At 35.0% G+C, this 18,243-nt stretch overlaps 1 non-coding gene across 1 annotated transcript; it reads right to left on the reverse strand.

The window, feature by feature from the left end:
- Positions 1-268: 268 nt before the first annotated feature.
- LOC116867576 lies at positions 269-375 on the reverse strand. Its single transcript, XR_004382624.1, has one exon. It is a non-coding gene; the product is annotated as a U6 spliceosomal RNA (small nuclear RNA).
- Between the last annotated feature and the right edge of the window lie 17,868 nt (positions 376-18,243).

The raw sequence follows: 18,243 nt of genomic DNA on the forward strand, positions 1-18,243 counted from the left end.
AAATCTTACTCTGTACTTTTGAAGATCCCAAAGATGTTCAATCCAGATGATTTACTAACAGAATAATAGAATGACAAACGTTTCATTTTTCAAATAAAAATTTCTAAATTAGACATTATATCATTATTGATTAAATTGTAATCAAACCTGTTGTTTGAAAATAATTTCCTATGGTCTGTACATTTCATAAATCCTTTATATGATTTTTCAAGACTGAGGGTAGTTGTTTTTCACTTATGTGGCTTATATTTTTCAGTGATCATTTTTTAAAAATATAGAATGCTTCCCAAATTTTTGTGTTATCCTCGTGAAGGTACCATGCTAATCTTCTGTATAACATTCCAATTTTAGTATATGTGCTGCTGAAGTGAGCAGTTTTGGTGATAATGTTTAACACTTAAATTCAAAGTCAGAAGACTTTTTCAATGCATATGAATATGAGTAAAAATAAATTGATATGAGCTCTTGGGTGGCTCAGTTGGTTAAGCATCTGCCTTTGGCTCAGGTCATGATCCCAGGAGGGAGCTTTGAGCTCCCTCCTCAGTGGAGAGCCTGTTTCTCTCTCTCTCTCTGTTGCTCCCCCAGCTTGTGCTTGCTTTCTTTCTCTCTCTCTGTCAAGTGAATAAATGTAATCTTAAAAAAAAAAAAAGAAAGAAAGAAAATGATATTGAGAAGTATAAAATTTTGGTATATTAAGTAATGATGGTGACTACTGGCTTATAAAAATTCATTCTACATTTTGTGTCACTATTTTATAGCTAGAAGCTTGAGAGTTTGAGTACCTACACAGTGGGAGAGTACAAATAAACACCTATGCAAGTATCTACCATAAGAACAGAACCACCAATATGCTGTATGATAGAAAAAAGCAAAGTGAAGTACTGATTGTAAGTGGTGCTTGATTTTATTAAGCCAAGAGAGCGCTATTACTGAAAATCTTTATCTAAGGCATATTGTTTTGTTGTAATCATGTTCATGAGCTGTCTTGTGGCTGCCATTTAAAGCCTGCCATTCACCTAAAGGATGCAGAAGCCTTGAAAATGTTAGTTAGGTAACAGCCTGATCCACATTGAAGAAGCTTTAATTTAGATGTCTCCACCATTTTCTTTAAAATGCTCTCACATGTTCACAAGAACAATAGCGATGGAACTGTGACACTGTCAAAAGTCATCTTGGTAGGTACACAAATTCCTTTGAAATCTTCAACTGTTTCATTGCATATGTCTAAATCAAAATCTAGTGATTATCTCATTGAAAATATTTCTAAACTACCAACAAAAGTTGATTTTTTCTAAAATACCAACAAAAAATGATTTCCTTCCATCATGGAAATCTGTTTCTTGAAGGTATATATTCTTTTTTTTTTTAAGATTTTATTTATTTATTAGAGAGAGAGAGAATGAGAGAGAGAACATGAGAGGAGAGAGGTCAGTGGGAGAAACAGACTCCTTGCTCAGCAGGGAGCCTGGTGTGGGACTCAATCCCAGGACTCCAGGATCATGACCTGAACTGAAAGCAGTTGCCTAACCAACTGAGCAACCCAGGTGCCCCTTGAAGGTATATATTCTTTTAGCTGAAAACACAATGTAATATTTGCCTTATATTTAGGTAGGGTAAGTCCCATTTGTGAGAGTTTGATAGGACCATGTGTAGCTGTGATGCTTCATTGTCCTATACAACTAATTCTTCAAATTGAAATTAATTGCTGGACTTTGGTTCTTGCATATGCAGCCATCTTAGGAGAGGTAGCACATTAGATTGCTTTCACCGTCATTTGTTAGGGTGAATGAGTTTATCAGGTCTTTCTTCACAAGTGCTTTAGATAGGACCTCCAAGAAGATGGGTTTAGAGAAAGCATAACTACTTTAGATAAGTATAAAACATACTAAGAAGGGAATACTGAAGTTTCTAAAACAAAGACAGAATGATATAAACTTCTGCCTATAATTTCATTTCATTTTGGTAATCTGGAACAACATCCTTAGTAAGAAAACAATGACAGAACCAGCTGTTGATAGATTATTTTCTATAATCCATATTAACTAAACAAAAAATACTGACACAATATGTCTTCTATTTTGGGATGGGGGAAATTTTAAAATGTCAGCAAATGACTTGAAATGGGAGAAAATTCAGATACATAATTTCTCTTTTCTTCCCTTTGTTGGGTTGACTTTCCAGGTAGGTGCTTTGGAAATGACTAAGAAATAAGTGGTATCATTAGAAAAAGAAAAAGAAGAGCTGAGGTATAGCAATTGCTCTTTTGAGTTCCTAGGAATAATTAGAGTCTTAATCAGGTCATTGGTGAATTTTTTAAATTAAAGTATTCTTAAGCTTATGGAATTTCTAGTTCATATTAGAATATGCAAAATTAGTGTTTATACTTAGTTTGGCTATACACAACCTTTTTAAAATTAGTTGATACTCATTCTCTAAACTTTTCCACCTCCTATTCTTTTTAATAGGCTGCGTTCTGATTTCTTTCCTTATCACTCCACTGAAACTGCTCTTAGTAATGACATTGTTGACTTCTGACCTGACAAATTCAACAGATGATTTCCAGTATTCCCTTTGTTCCATTTGATGCTGTTCATTCATCCCTTTTTGGTATTTCTTTTTTTCAGTTCTATGACTCTCTCTTGGTCTCCTTTTCACCACCTGAAAGTCTAAATCTCAGTCTCTTTCATGGACTCCTCTTCTGTACACTCGTTATACACCGGTGTACCTCAGAATTCCACTTCATATTCTTCTCATTCCTTATACATCCTTCGATGATCACATCCACTCACTTAGCATTTATATTAATTGTTCCTAACAGTCAGGAACATAGAGCCTGCAATTTTTGTCCTTCCAAGTCCAGAGGTGAAGACTGTCTAGTGACTGGAATTGGGAACAATGGAAAATAACAGCACATCATCTTTGCATAAGATAATGCAAAGCCTCGCCGCAGACCGTCATCACCTCTCACTGACTATGTGCCAGGCATTGTCAAGAGAAGTGTATGTGGAAAGTTATATAAAATAAATCAAAAGGTCATGATAGTCTACTTGTCTAGCATAATTCTACTCATAGGAGTGATTGAATAACCATTTGCTAATTGTTTGGGTCTACTAAACAGGTCATAGGAAGTTCATCTGGTCTAGCAACTTCCTAGTATTACTCAAGAATAAAAAAAAAAAAAAAGACAAGAACAGATGCTGTTGTAGAGGTCATGCCAAGAAAATGTGAAGCTTTGGAGCTTTTCATTTCCTTGTAACTACCACCATTACCTCTTCAAATTTCAAATTGAATGTTTGTCAGTATTAAGTCAATGAGACAAGCTGTTCATGCCACAAATTCGTCATATTCTATAAGTATACATGACAAATGCATCTTTGTTAGAATGTTCTTTTTAGAGTAAAACCTTTTGGCAATTAGCTTAAAAGAAATTGTTATTTCATTGGTAAGCGTATGGAACCCCTGCTTGTAGAATTCATAGAATGTGACCACCCAGACTGTAGATTCAGTGATCTATGGATCATTGTAGTACTGTGGATCAATATGACTAAGTTACATGTTTTCCCTAAGAATGGTTATCCCAAGGGTATGGTTAATTTGGAAAAGGAAATAATAGAAGATGAAAATATATACTTTCTCCTGGGGCCTAGAGCTAAAGAAAATAAGTAGTAATGCTGTTTTTATTTCAAAATACCAGAATGTAATAGATACTTAAACTTTCTCAAATATCTCCCTGTCCCCAGCCATGCTGTCTATGAGATGTACTTCTAGTAGCTATGCACTATGTACTGGTATTTATCTGTGACTGCCTGGACCAGAAATAGGCAGAACAATCAATAGAGATGAGGTAATTAAAATAGAGAAGAAAAGATAAACAGGAGGTATAGACTGTGTGTCCTAATTGTCTTCCTGTTGACCATCCAGGTCTTTTATAATATTGGATGTCTTGCACCCTGTGTGTTCTTTAAGATAGTATTGCATCCATTTAATAAAATCCTGTTTTGTTTAAACTAATTTGTATTGTATATTTGTGTTTGTAGCCTACTCTTTGCCTGCCAAAACAACAACAACAACAACAACAACAACACCATTTTGTCAGGGAAGAGCATGATCTTTTTAGAGCCCTTTTTCTTCCTTTTCTTAGCTTCTCAGTATTACTCTACTTATATAGTTTCTGTGGAAGGTGCTATTTTTTCTATAAACCCTTGGAATGACCATAGTCAACTGCTACAGAGATTGGCACTTGGCTAGGTCTAGACCAATCACAACCCTTCCTTTGTATTTCTGGATCTGGAAGTAAGAAGAGCATTAGACCATTTTCTCACCACTGGCAATTTTTTTCAGATATAATACTCAATAAATTCAAGCATTTTTCCCAGTAATGCAAGTCTGCAATAAAAGACTATGAAGCCAACAAGTGAAGCACAATGAAGGGAGAAGCTGAAGATGTCCATGATGCTGATTCTCAATGATCTTTAGACTTGCTGTATCTTTGACCTTTTTAACCCTTTATTTGTTTAAACCTTTCCTAGGTTTTCTGAGCCAATAATTCCTACATGTGCCTAAGCGTCTTTAAATTGGGTTTTGATTTGGGTTGCCAGGTTTAGCAAATAAAAATACAAGATATCCAGTTAGACTTGAATTTAACACGTATACAATGATACTGACATATTTGGGATAAACTCACACTAAAAATATATTCGTTGTTTATCTGCCACTCAGGTGTAACTGGGCAACCTGTATATTTCCTGGAACCATTTCACCAATTGTAACTGAACTAATCCACTTGCTTTCTGGGACTTGTAACTGAAGAGTCCTATTTCACATAGCACTTTATCTATATATCTCTATCTCAACCAAACTAAGTACCCAGGAAGCACATTTTATGTTTTCTAGGAAAATATGCATAACCTAAATATTGTCTCCCAGCTTTGTCCTACACGATTTTTGAAGCTATCTCTCAATGGAATATGGATGTAACTTTGAAGTGAGCATCTTAGTGATCCAGGAGCCTTAATGTATATTTGAAATCAAGACTCTGAGAAATAGATGTAATGTTCTCTCCAAACGGGAACCCTTGAGTGTCAAAGCCAAATTAGTGCTCCTGGACAAATCACTTAATCTTGCTTCTTCTGTCTCCTTACCTTTGTATTGTAGGTACTATTTCTTCCTAATCTTCCAGAAGTGTCACAGTGATTAACATTTATGGACTGCTTTGAAGATGAAAATTCCACATCTTGTTAAGCATTAGCAAGACGGCAAATAATATATAATTATGGTGTGTACCTGCGATAATGTAAGAGCACATGTGTTTTCACAGTTTTAATAATAATTTCTGTGAAAGAAAAGCATGAATCTCAGTTCTCACTTTAATTTGATAAAATGTTTTGCTTTGGTATCATAGTCATGGGAGAGGTTATTTGAAAAAAGAAGTGAAAAGTAAATGTAAATATTTTCCACTATTTGGTCTACAAGCAATTTTTCTTCATAAAAATCTCATTGTTCTTAATCACAAATGGCCAAATGTTTTCTTTTCAAATGAGGTCTACCATTAAGATTGCTTTTGAAAGCATGCATTAAGACAGAGGGATGGGAAGTTGCTATAATTTGCAGTTCATGTTACTTCTTGAATACTGTCACTTCTCTGTATAAAGCTATAGAAAGTGAACATTAGCCCTTTAAAGGAGTCATATTTCAAGGATCAGGTGGGGAAGACAGAAGTGTTGGATGCACCTCACTGCACTGCTGTTCATCCCCAACACTTTGCACAATGTGAGAATGTTTAATAATTCCAACCCAACCTACAGATAAGAATCTCTGGTGTCACATCACAACTGACAGTGCTGGTGTGAGATTTGCAGTAAAACAATATTCCAGCTGTAGCTTTCATTTGCAGAAATACAACAGCAGAAGAAGAGGAAAAAGGCCAGGAGAAGATAAACACTTTCATCTTGGAGCAACGCTTACATTAAATTATAATCGCTGTACTCAAACAAGGAGAGAAAATCCAACCTCAGGACCTAAAACTAACATGTATTTTATCATTTGTAATCTATTGCTCTATCTGTATTTTAAGTTAGCCAGTTAATGTTTAGTTATCCAGAGAGCCCACCAAATATAAATAAGCTCTTTTCCCAAATAAAGTCTATGGCAACTGTGGGACAGGCGGCCTTCTTTTTCTCCCATTAATCACTAGAAACTTCACACGGCGTGAAGGTCTCAAGGGATATTTCTGGCTGGGAAAAAGATCCTCCCTCCTCAGTTCTAATCAGTCCATCCCATCTGTAATGGCTTTAGAAAATTGTTAATGACATAAAGTGACAGTCGAAGGGCTTTTTGGTCTGTCAGTGTAGGGTTACTATGAGCTCTCTAACAAACTACTACATGCAGGCCTCAAAGCTGCTGGAAAATGATCTGGATTACGAAGGAATAAATTTGATATGTTAGCAATCACAAGTGGGAACTGAAAAGAAAGGCTTCCTTAATACGGTTCTTTCAGGCTATAATGGGAAATACGAAGATAAATCTGGCTCAGAGACAAACCCACATAAGACTGCCTCGAGCACTCAGAATATAGATCTCGGTTATGCGATGTGTAAAACACACAATGGCCTGAATAAGGAGCTAAGTATATAAGTGCAAACAAACCCGTTTTTATAGTTAGCATGGCATTTTGAATGGAGCTTTAAGCCTAAAGGACACTCTCCTACTTGCAGATGAAGATGGGGAATGTAACAGTAAGTACTGTTTTTATATATAGAAGTCTAATAAGATGTTCTAGAAAATTATGAACATAAATCAAATTAAACCTGAATTTTTCTTTCCCCATAAAAATTGGAAAACCTTGCTTTCCCTAATCTAAAATATTGTTTTTCTTCCAGTTCCATTAACTTGCTTTGGGTTCATGGAAATTCTGTACAGAGATGTGAGAATGACTACAATTTGAGGTATCTGTTAAATACAGCAACATGACATCACAAGGTATAATCTTATTCCTCACATTATATAAAAGTTCTGCACAGAATCAATAAATAAATGCATATCTGGGAATTTGAATCAGTTAAAAATAGGCAGATAATAGATACGGAAATGGAAATTTGGAGAATTTTTTTAGAGGCTAATTTTATTCTAACGCAGTGGAACATTTTCTTTCATGTGTTTTTTTTTTTTTTCCAATTTCTAGAACATTCACCTCATTAAGGTGTCACAAAAAGTGACAATATAAACAGTTTCCCACACATCTCCTGTAGGTTGTGCTAAGGGCTATAAAAATATTATATTCTGACAATTTCACAGATCTTACAAGATCAGGTCAAAAGATTTTTACTTAGTAAGGAAATTTCTACAGAGAATAGCTAGGTGATATTTTTTCTAAATCTTAACATTTTCAATAAGATACAAGAAAGAATTTTATCTCAATGTAAAATAATATCTTGTTGGTGAAAGAAAATCTGGAGGATAATTTCTTACTCACCTAAGATAGTTTAACAATGATTCTACCTGAAAAATTCCATTTTTTACCAGATAGTTCCTATAACTAACTTCCAGCTCTGAGGTTCTATAATTTTGACAATCTCATTCAAGTAAATATCATCTGGTAAGAATAGACAATCAGCTAATAGGCCTGAACCAGGCTAAGGTTGTGCGTTGGAAACAGGGATGGAATGAAGGGAGAATAAGAGTAATTTTCCAGTGAATAATTTTCACTGGACTAGTTAGTGGATTTTTAACTGATTCCCTTTCCATTATTGACTGTTTTATATTCTCTCTGACTGTAGCCAGAATTGGGAAATCACTGGCATCCCAAGTTCATGTCAGAGCAGGTCACAGGCTATGGAGACCTATGCTAATTCTTTCAGACTATGAGAGGCCATCTCATAAATATCTATTTCAGTGTTCTAAAATGATTAAATGACATCATGATGACCTAGTTTAAGGAAAATGTTACATGAGGGCCCTAAATGGCACCCTGGTGGTCTGAAAGAGTTAATGCAGTTTCCTTAAGTGGCCAATTCAGTGTTAGTTTGCAATGAACAGAGCAGGGAATGTGTCCCAATAATTCACTGATAGCTTCATCTAATATAAGTATATTAAGTTGAGAGAAGTCATTTGAAGGAGTCTATAATAGAGCAGGTGGCAATTCTGATTAATACAACAGCTCTGCTAAGGAAGGAAAAATGGAGCCTATGGAAATTCAATAACCCTATGGAGAAACATTGAAATAATGCTCCTCTTAGAGAATATCTCAAGAGATCCTGATGCATCACCATATATTATGTTTTTCCAAATTACAGCTGAGCTTTATGTATAACATACTGTGAGAGCAAATAACACATTATATTTGTGTTTTGATAGCAGAGACTGTAAAACTAAGAGAATGTTTTTTCTAATTTTTCAATGTCTTCAAAACCATAGAACTATAATATATCTGAATAGCAGATAGAAATTAAAAACTAAGCTCTTCTTGTATTACATGAATGTTCTTACTACAAAAGTTATAAAAATGTGACCATTTTCTTTGAGGTTTCATATTATTAAATCAAATCCTATGGTCAAGTTGGGCATAGAAAAAGGTGAGAAAATATGGAGAGAAAGAGCAGATAAGCTGAAGAGAGATAGATTTTAGCATACAAGTAATATACACATTTTGGCCTTCAAAAATAATTTGGTTAAATGAATCAATTGACACATAGAAACATGAACCAGAAAGAACTAATCACTAATCTTTTTATTCACATTAAAATTACCACATGTATGAGCATATATAAAAATATGTATGTAAATCCCAGAAACAGTGCTAGTAGAAGCATATTTAAATATATATGAGAAATTTATTATATGAACAGAGAGACCTTTCAAATCTATGAGCAAGACAAGGATTTTGGAAGTTAGTATAAAGTAATTATGAAGAGAACAGATTCTAAGGTCATACCTCTTGGTTCTAATTTTAGCTCTTCTGCTTAATAGCTACATTACCTTGAGCAAATCACTTAACTGTTCTTCATCTTCTTTATCTGAATGTTGGAGAGGATAACACTACCTACCTTCTTGGGTTGTAAGAATTAACAGAGATAATAAATGCAAAGCATTTGGCAGAGTTTCTGGCTCATGGTAAACCACTGTGAATACTAGTCCTTATTATTCAGTAAACGGTGAACCACTTAGAAAACAACAGGGAGTTCCCTTGTCATATCTATGAAAAATAAAATCAGATGGATTAAAGTGTTACATTTTAAAAGGATAACTATAAAGTAGAAAAGACAATATGTCTGAATATTGATGATAATCTTGTATTAAAGGAAAGCAGGAAGTAAAGCCATAGACCTCTGAAAGACTGCTTAACTTTCAGACTTCTAAGGAAAAAAATATTTATAAAGATAAAAGACTCACAGCAGAATAGAAAAATATTTACAGTGTATAATACAAAGAGTTATGATAATTCATACGGAGATCTCACTATCATTTTTCTATAAAATAATATATCAAATAGGTATTAAACATAAACAGATGGTATATCTTGTAACTTCAGTGCTCTTTCTAGCCTCAGAGATTTCTCAAACTCTTAGTAACTTTTTCCCACATGAAAGAAGCAATTTAAATGGTACTTCAGCAGGAAGATCTGTTCTGATCAATCTAAATGAGATCTCCCTAAATTTCTTTCTCCAGGCATTATTTATTCCTTTCTATCATAGCTCTTGTTGGTTTTCATCACATATTTATGTGTGTTGATTTTTTCCCCTTTTCTCTCACTAGGCAATAAACTCATGGGGATGAGCCATAGAGTATTTGCCAGTCTGTAGTCAGCCCCTGACAGCATGTAGCAGGCATTTGAAGTAATGAAAATGAATATCATAAAGGGTCTTGTATACCATGTTAAGGCATTTAGCCTTTATAGCTAAGATAGTCATAGAAGAATTTTAAGCAAGATAAATCCTTCTTGGGCTTCAGTGGAGGGTGGGTGGGGAATGAACTGGAAGGGAACATGACTGGAAGCCAGGTGGTGGATTAGAAAAGGAATTGAAACAATCCAAGAAATTATGAAGCTCTAAACTAAGGAAGTTTAATGGAAATACAGAGAAGAGAAATGGTTCCAAAGATATTTAAAATTAGACTATTTTAACTAAAGCAGAGTACAGATAGGGAAATAATGAGAATGAATTTTGATTCTGGACTTTAGGCCAGATTGTAAACCTATAATCCTATATAAAGACATTTGTAATTCTTTAAACATTAAAAAGTCAATGTCAGATTTTGGAAATAGGGTTTTGTTTGTTTTTCTTTTTGTTTGTTTGTATGTATGTTTAAATCATTTTATTGGCAGCACTAAGTTATTGGGACATACGGAATAGACTTCAGGGACCATGCAGAAGTTGAATATTTAGTTTTATGAATCAATACTCCCCAACTCAGCCATAAATTTTTAGGTCCAAGGTCATCTCAGTGATGAACTGGTAATTGTCATCAAATGAACCTCCTTTGTAATTGTCATCATACTGCCACCACAATCAGTGGATAATGGCAGCAGTGACAACAACAACATGAACAAACATTTATTGAGCAATTACTCTGTATAAGGCTCTGCAGAGTGTTCTTGAGTACAGAGAAATCTGACATACTCCCTGACATTAAAGAGGGTAGAACATATGCATTAAAATACACTAACTGTGTAGAGTAGCATGTGATAAAATGAGTTATAGGAAAGTAATTGCTGCTGGAGTTCAAATAAGAGAGTTGAGCGTAGCTGAAAAGTCTTTAGGAAAAGCTACATGGAGGAGGTGAGACTTGAATAGGCCTTGAAGGAAGGAACAAATTAAGATAAATATAGAGGAAGGGCAGCTACTCAGACAGCATCGTAAGAGCAAAAGTGGAGGTGGAGTTCCCACATCTGTTTTAAGGACAAGCAGACAAGTGGACAAATGCTTTGACTAAAGCATCAAGTTTATAAAGAGCAGTAAAGGAACTGTTCAGAGAGTTGGATGGAAACAGATTGTAAGGTGTCTTTGATGTCAAACTAATGATGGTTTATTTTGAATAGATTTATGATCACTTATTTCAAGGAAAGTGGAGAAACACTTGCAAATTTTGAGCAAAGTAGCTGCTTGTGGAAAGTTGTTTTTTAGAGTTTTTAGAGGATGAATCTAATGAGCATGTTCTGGTTTCGTCTTAGAGATGAAAATTCACATTGATAAGACCAGTTACTATGGCAATATTTTAAGGAAAAAAAGAGAACCTTATGTGAGAAAGGAGGAGGAAATAACACGAGATTTTTTTCTTACTTTTTATTATGAAAAACTGAAAAAAAAAAAGTAGATGGAATAATGAACCCCCATATATTCACCACCCAGTGTCAAAAATGACCAATTCATGATAGATCTTATTTTATCTCTATTCCTACTTATCTCTTTACCTCTAGGTTTTTTGAAGTCAATCATCAATACCTTTAACTTATATATATTTGAGTATGAATCTCTAAAAGGTAAGGACTTATTAGTGAACATAGCCATAATACCATTATCATACCCAAATAATTAATAATTTCTTCATAATCCCAAATATGTACTCAATTGTCAAGTTTCTCTAATTTTTATGTTTTTTATAATTCATTTCTTTGAATCAGTATCCAAATAAGGTCCATTTAGTATAATTAGTTAATGATGTTTCTTTTTTTTTTTTTAAAGATTTTATTTATTTATTTGACAGACAGAGATCACAAGTAGGCAGAGCAACAGGCAGAGAGAGAGGGGGAAGCAGGCTCCCTGCTGAGCAGAGAGCCCGATGTGGGGCTCGATCCCAGGACCCTGGGATCATGACCTGAGCCGAAGGCAGAGGCTTAACCCACTGAGCCACCCAGGCGCCCCAGTTAATGATGTTTCTTAAATATTTGTTATAAGAACTGTTATTAATGGATTTCTTTCTTTATTTTAAAAGAATTATTATAAACTCATGTTAAAATATATTTGATGCATTTCAATCTATTGCAGTTATCCTTCCAGTGTTCAGATTGTCCCATCTTTGCTTGATTGGGAACCTCTTTGAATTGACTTCTGCGTTTTTTTGATACAGCCTTGGTGGGCTTTGAGAGCTTTCTGACTCCCTTACATAGGATGCCCCAGGATCATCCCTTAAATTTTCTACCCAACACTCAGAATCACCCATTCTCCAAGAAGACTTTATTACTTGTGTTGTGGAATGGTAGTTAAAGACCGCAAATGGGGGACACCTGGGTGGCTCAGTCAGCTGGATGTCTGCCATCAGCTCAGGTCATGATCTCAGGGTCCTGGGATCGAGTTCTGCATTAGGATCCCTGCTCAGTGAGGGGTCTGCTTCTCCCTCTTCCCCTGTCACCTCCCCTCCCCCTGCTCATGCTCTCTCTCTCTCACATAAATAAATAAAATCCTTAAAAATTTATGACTTTGTGTTATTTATATTTACTGTGAGTTCTAATTCAAATTGAGGTATACATGGTTATTACCTAACCTTATTGATCTTATATTTGTCCTGTTTCTCTCATGCCAGTACTCCTGGTTTTCCATAATAATCATATAAAACCTCATTTGCTTTCTCCTTCAGTACAAAGATAACAGTCCTATAGTAACAATACAACACTGCTTCCTATAATATAAATCCTCATGATGTATGGTTAATTATTTTTTCAAGCTTTATTTTTTTGCACATCAGAATATATTCAACTAAGGATATACAGTCAAATTGTATTTTAAAGTCAACTGTAAATATTTTCTGTTTTTGTGTTAGGTCACTTGTTTCTCCATCCATGAATTCCATACTGTTTTAACTGTAGAAGCTTTATAATATGTACCAATAACTTCTAGGGATAGGTTATTCTCATTCTTCTCTTTTTCAGAGTTATCTTTTATTTCAGGGTTACTGCTACCTTTTTATGTTTTATTTTTCCAACTAAACTCTCTTTAGCCTTAAGGAAAATAAAACCCTAATGACATTTTATTGTGTTGACATATTTATGTTATTAAGTCTTCCCATCAAATAACAGTATGTTTTTTCATTCATTTACTTCTCCTTTTGTGTCTTTCAGGATTATTTTGGAATCTTCTGGATATGAGAGATATTAAAAAGGTGAAACAGTAGGACTGGAACATAAGGGGAGAAATAGAGAAAACCATGGTTTCCATACTCTTTGGAGAATAATTCGTTTGTTGGTTTGTTTGTATAAGGCTCTTTGAAGAGATCAACAAAGGGAATAATGGTGAGTTTTCATTGTAGCACCAGATCTGAGTTCTGTCTAAGCCTTACTGGCAATTAAATATATCTATCAAATTTATATAAAAACAAATATCATTGAAATAAATTAGAAGTAATTGCTGAGATAGTAAATCACATGAGATAGTAATTCACCCTATTTGGTCACATGACATGAAAAAATTGTTCCTCTTAGAGCTGTGTAGTTCCATGCAAAATTGTAAAGATTTTCCTCCACCACCTTTTCACATGCTTTTCATACTGTAGCGCCTTCTAACCCTACAGCCATCGCCCTATTCTGGATTCAAATGTCTATATTATGCTGTAGTCCTTCACACAGCGCCTAGATCAGAAATGAGGAACCCTGCCTCTGTCACCCACCTGTATCTACTATCTACCAAATCCTGTTGAATGTATCTCCAAGAAAAAGAGCCCAACAAAGAGATTGAGTCTACATCCTAAAAAACTCTTGAAAAATCACTTACTCCTCTCCATTATCATTGCCTAAGTCATTGCTTTACCCAGAACATCATTTTCTCACCAATTATAGTGAGATCAACTACTCATTACTCATCTTGCTTCATTTATCCTCTTGTTTCCTTTCTTATGTGACTACATGTGGCAATATTTATCCTATTTATATCTTCAAGCCATTTTCTGTATTGTTATCTGAGTCATCTTTTAAAATACAAGTTAAATACTTCTATGACCCCTATTGTTTTTTCAATTTAAATTCAATTAATTAACATATAGTGTATTATTAGTTTCAGAGGTAGAGTTCAGTGATTCATCAGTTTTATATAAATGCAGTGCTCATTACATCTCTTGCCCTCCTTAATGCCCATCACCCTGTTTCCAGCCTCCCAATTTCCTCCAGCAACCCTCAGTTTGTTTCCTGTGGTTAAGAGTCTCTTATGGTTTGCCTCCTATCTGATTCCATCTTGTTTTATTTTTCCCTTCCTTCTTCTATGTTCCTCTGTTTTGTTTCTTAAATTCCAAATGGGAGTGAAATCATATGATAATTCTTTCTCTGATCAACTTGTTTCACTTAGCATAATACCTTCTAGTTCCATCCACTATGAACCCCACTGTTTTAAGAAGATTCCCAGTGGATAATCTAGAAAATATCAAGGGGTCCCATGACAAACACTACATATTATATTCTTAAGATAATCACAGGGTGAATTTGGCTATAAGAGCCCTTTGTAGCAGAGAAACCTGTTTAAATGTGATCAGTTTTATGGCCTGGATTCAAGTGATTATAGAGTATTTTAAATACACCTGTCAATTTTTTGTCGATCAGTTTTTCTGAAGACATACTTTAGGATATACTGACATAAAGAATAAAGTTCAAACTTCCTTATTATGAATAACCTTAGTATTACTGTGACCGCATCTTCCATGGATCCTTCATATTCCTAATAATCCACCAAGGGTATAGCATTGTACAACACCAGTGCACAGTTCATACTCATGGGCACTGTCGACAGTTCTGAACTTGCTATCCTAATCAGTCTCTCTGTCTTTTAGTGTATGCAGTACCATTTTTCCATTATTTATTTTGATCCCATCATCAGCCTAATAAATTCCCACTTGTCCTTCAAGAACCAGTTTAGATGTTAACCTCCTCAGTACCAGTTTGAACATCATCTACACAGAGACAGAACAGAAGAGGTATGATGACTCAAAGAATATATGCAAAGTGAGACAAAAGCCAAAAACATACCTTCAGCAATGCCTACATTTAGGAAGTCTCCCTTCTTCAGGAAGAAGCCCCATGAAGGATACTGAAAAGGAATTTTTAGAGCTATAGGATGAAAAGCAATGGGAATTTTGTCCCAGAGTCCAGCTAAAGTGAAAAAAATGTTAATTGAAAGGCTCAAATACTATAGTTATAAATTGGAGAAAGAAGAAAACTGAAAACACACAGAATCTTATTGATAATCTTAATGAAACAGTTTGAGGAGAGCTATAGAATACTACTAGATAACTATGGTCCTTCCTTTATCCACTGCCCTCATACTTCAAGAATACACAGAGGACCTGAAACTCCATTCATCACCACAGAACACACACACACACACACACACACACACACCCGTATAAAGAAAACCAGATAATTGGATTGGATTGACAGTTTGGAATGAAGTTTAAGAAAAGAAGGTAAATCATCCTGGAGTAGAGGTCATTGAGGAGGCATGGTAAATGAGAAGGAAACTTTTAGTAAAGGGATTTTTCTCCTGATTCTCCCTGGAGGAGATGGAGACCCTGCTGAAGGGAAAAAGTAGAGAAATTTTGTTTACCATTCTTTGTATTTGATGTGCATTTGGTTGTCTAATAGGAACAAATTTTCCACAATTTCAAAAGTTAAGGGGTTAACAAATGAGTTGCCAAAAGGAAAAAGATAGTGCTATAGCTTGAAAAGAAAGAATTGAGGAAAAGATTTTGCTAGCCTGAAGGAAGGAAAAAGGAGAAAGGAACATGCTCAACAGGCAATAGAGAGGAAAGAATTAATGAAGCAGAGTACTAGAAGAGGGTATATATTTGTATGTATGTGGTGTGTGCATATATGGTGTATGATATGTGGTGTGTGTATGTGTGTGATATATGGATGAATGAGGGATTAGATCATGGTAATATGATAATATTTTTATTTCACATTCAATTCTTTGAACAAAAACTCGGGTTTATAAACTATTAATATTTGATATCCCTGTACACCTCTCCCATGCACTGATCCAAGAATGTTGCCACCTTCTCACTATAATGTGATATGGATTCCATTTGTCTTGTATTTCCACAAATATTAAAAAAAAATCTTTACTCTATTGCCCTGTGGATGTTTGAAGAGAAAATTTTCTTAGGATTAAACGGGAAGAGAAAAAGAAATATGTTTTTTTTTTTCAATCTTACATATAGAAAACTCATATTAAAAGTCTCCCTAGACATAGAACTGACTAATATGCTTTTGACTCTTCTTTTTTATTCTCAGTGTACTGGCAACGTGCAATACATTTTAGAGGTTAGATCACTTAGGGAATACATATGGAACCTCTGAGCAAAATAATCTGCTAGATATTTCTGTACTGTTTTCATAATTTAATGTTATTGAAGTCAGTCCTTAAGGAGGGGAAGAGTCACATATTTCTTTTTCATGTTGGAACAATCACAACATTATTTGATCAGTAGAGAATTTTTTCTTTATTTCACAAAATCTTTAAGGACTGGGATTTCTTTATGATCTATGAAATGAAGGTTGAATAGAAGTAATAGGAGGCCTCCTTGGTACATTGTCACTCAAGCATTCAGAAGTTTTATCCTGCCTGGAACATTCTTTACACATGATTCTTATTTCTCAGCTTTAAACTACACCTAGGTGGAATCTTTTGTTCTCAGTGCTGCCAAAGTTCCCATCTTCCAGCAGTGACCTCAGTTTAGCACCTGCTTGTAAGATGTGTTTGCACATTGTTGGTACGTTTCAGTGACATGTATGTTCCCATCAAGGAGACTGTCATAGAATTCAGGAGATGTTAACATTTTTCCATCTGTGTGTGAAAGTGACGTTTCCTGTTAATTTTGTTCTTTTGCTGAACTCTCCAAGCAAAAGCCTTCTGTGGGAGGCAGGATGATGTCATTATAGTCATAGCATAAATTTTTCAACCTTTAGAATGAGACATATTGTGGCATATATTTCACTCTTTTAAAAGCAGTGAAATAAAAACTTGGGGGATGATGATATCAATTTTATATTTTCAAGTGTGGGGGTTTCCAGAGGCTTGAGAATGACTCCAGAGCTAAAATTTCCTCTGGCACATGGATTTCTTCTGTTGCCTTGAGAGAAGCAAGCCCATCCATGGATGTCTGTGTTTATGAGGCCAACAGACTTGGCTAGTAAATTTCAGAGGTATTGAGACTTTGTGCAGGCAAAATAGTCTAGCAGTAGTGATTTAAAAATAAAAAGAAATCAGACTTCTGATTTCGGTTCTGACATGTGAAAGCTGGGAAGTTGTCACTCCCATTTTTACAACCAAAAAAATGTTGAGCAAGCAAAATCAGTGACTTTTCTTGGACCTATCAGAGGACTGTGGTTGCAGAACAAATGCTGAAATCCAGAAAGAAAGATAAATATGGAGTCACAGTCTCCATCTCCTTTCCTTAAAAAGAAGCTATTAGAGTCATACATTGTTGGGCACTCTTAAATAATAATTTTGTTGAGTTATTAGAGGCTGAGTCTGGACTAGTTTGAGAGTAAGAGTTTTCTTGGGGCTATAGTCTTAAGAGGTCCCTCACACTTGGGTTCTTCTTTGAAGAGCTAAGAAAGATCCTTTCTTGGCTCTCACAGGGGAGGTGAAAGGTAGTCATTGTGAAATACTCTAAGAATGTTCTCATAACAAGAGCTATTTACTCTTCAGAGGAAAGACATCACCAGAGTCTTAGGTATCTAAGGGAAGGGTATTCTCTCTACTCCAGCTTCCTGTAGCTTTCCAGGAATACCTAAGTGGGAATAAATATAAGAACTATAACTTGCAAAGGTTACATCCCAGGTGCACAGGCCCATGAAAAGGCAGAGATTCATTCGTAATAGTGTACAATGCTTCCCCTTCCTAATTCTCTTCTATCACATCAAAACAGGTCCACTGTAATAATGGTAGTATAGCTTAAGTTGCTGAAAGACAGACTTTACCTAAGGAAGAGTTTGTAAAGAAGCCAAAGACAATGAAGGAGGCAAAAACAAGGACATGAAAGGAATTTGAAACCTCTGGCACAGTTACAGCAATCATTAAACACAGCCTTACCCCTAGCTGCCTTAACATAAAACCCTACACTAAAGGCCTGTTTACCTCAGTTTCTAGTACCTGGTACATCATGTATGGCTTTCAACAAGAAATTACAAAGCATGCTAAAAATCGAGGAAAAAATGCAATCTGAAGATAAAGTGAGCATTAGACCAGAATCAGATATGACACAGGTGTTGGAATTATGACACAGAATTTAAAACAATTATTATTGATATGTTCAAGGTGGTAATAG

Source organism: Lontra canadensis, unplaced genomic scaffold (genome assembly GCF_010015895.1).
Source record: "Lontra canadensis isolate GAN:19392208 unplaced genomic scaffold, GSC_riverotter_1.0 scaffold12, whole genome shotgun sequence".
NCBI lineage: Eukaryota > Metazoa > Chordata > Mammalia > Carnivora > Mustelidae > Lontra > Lontra canadensis.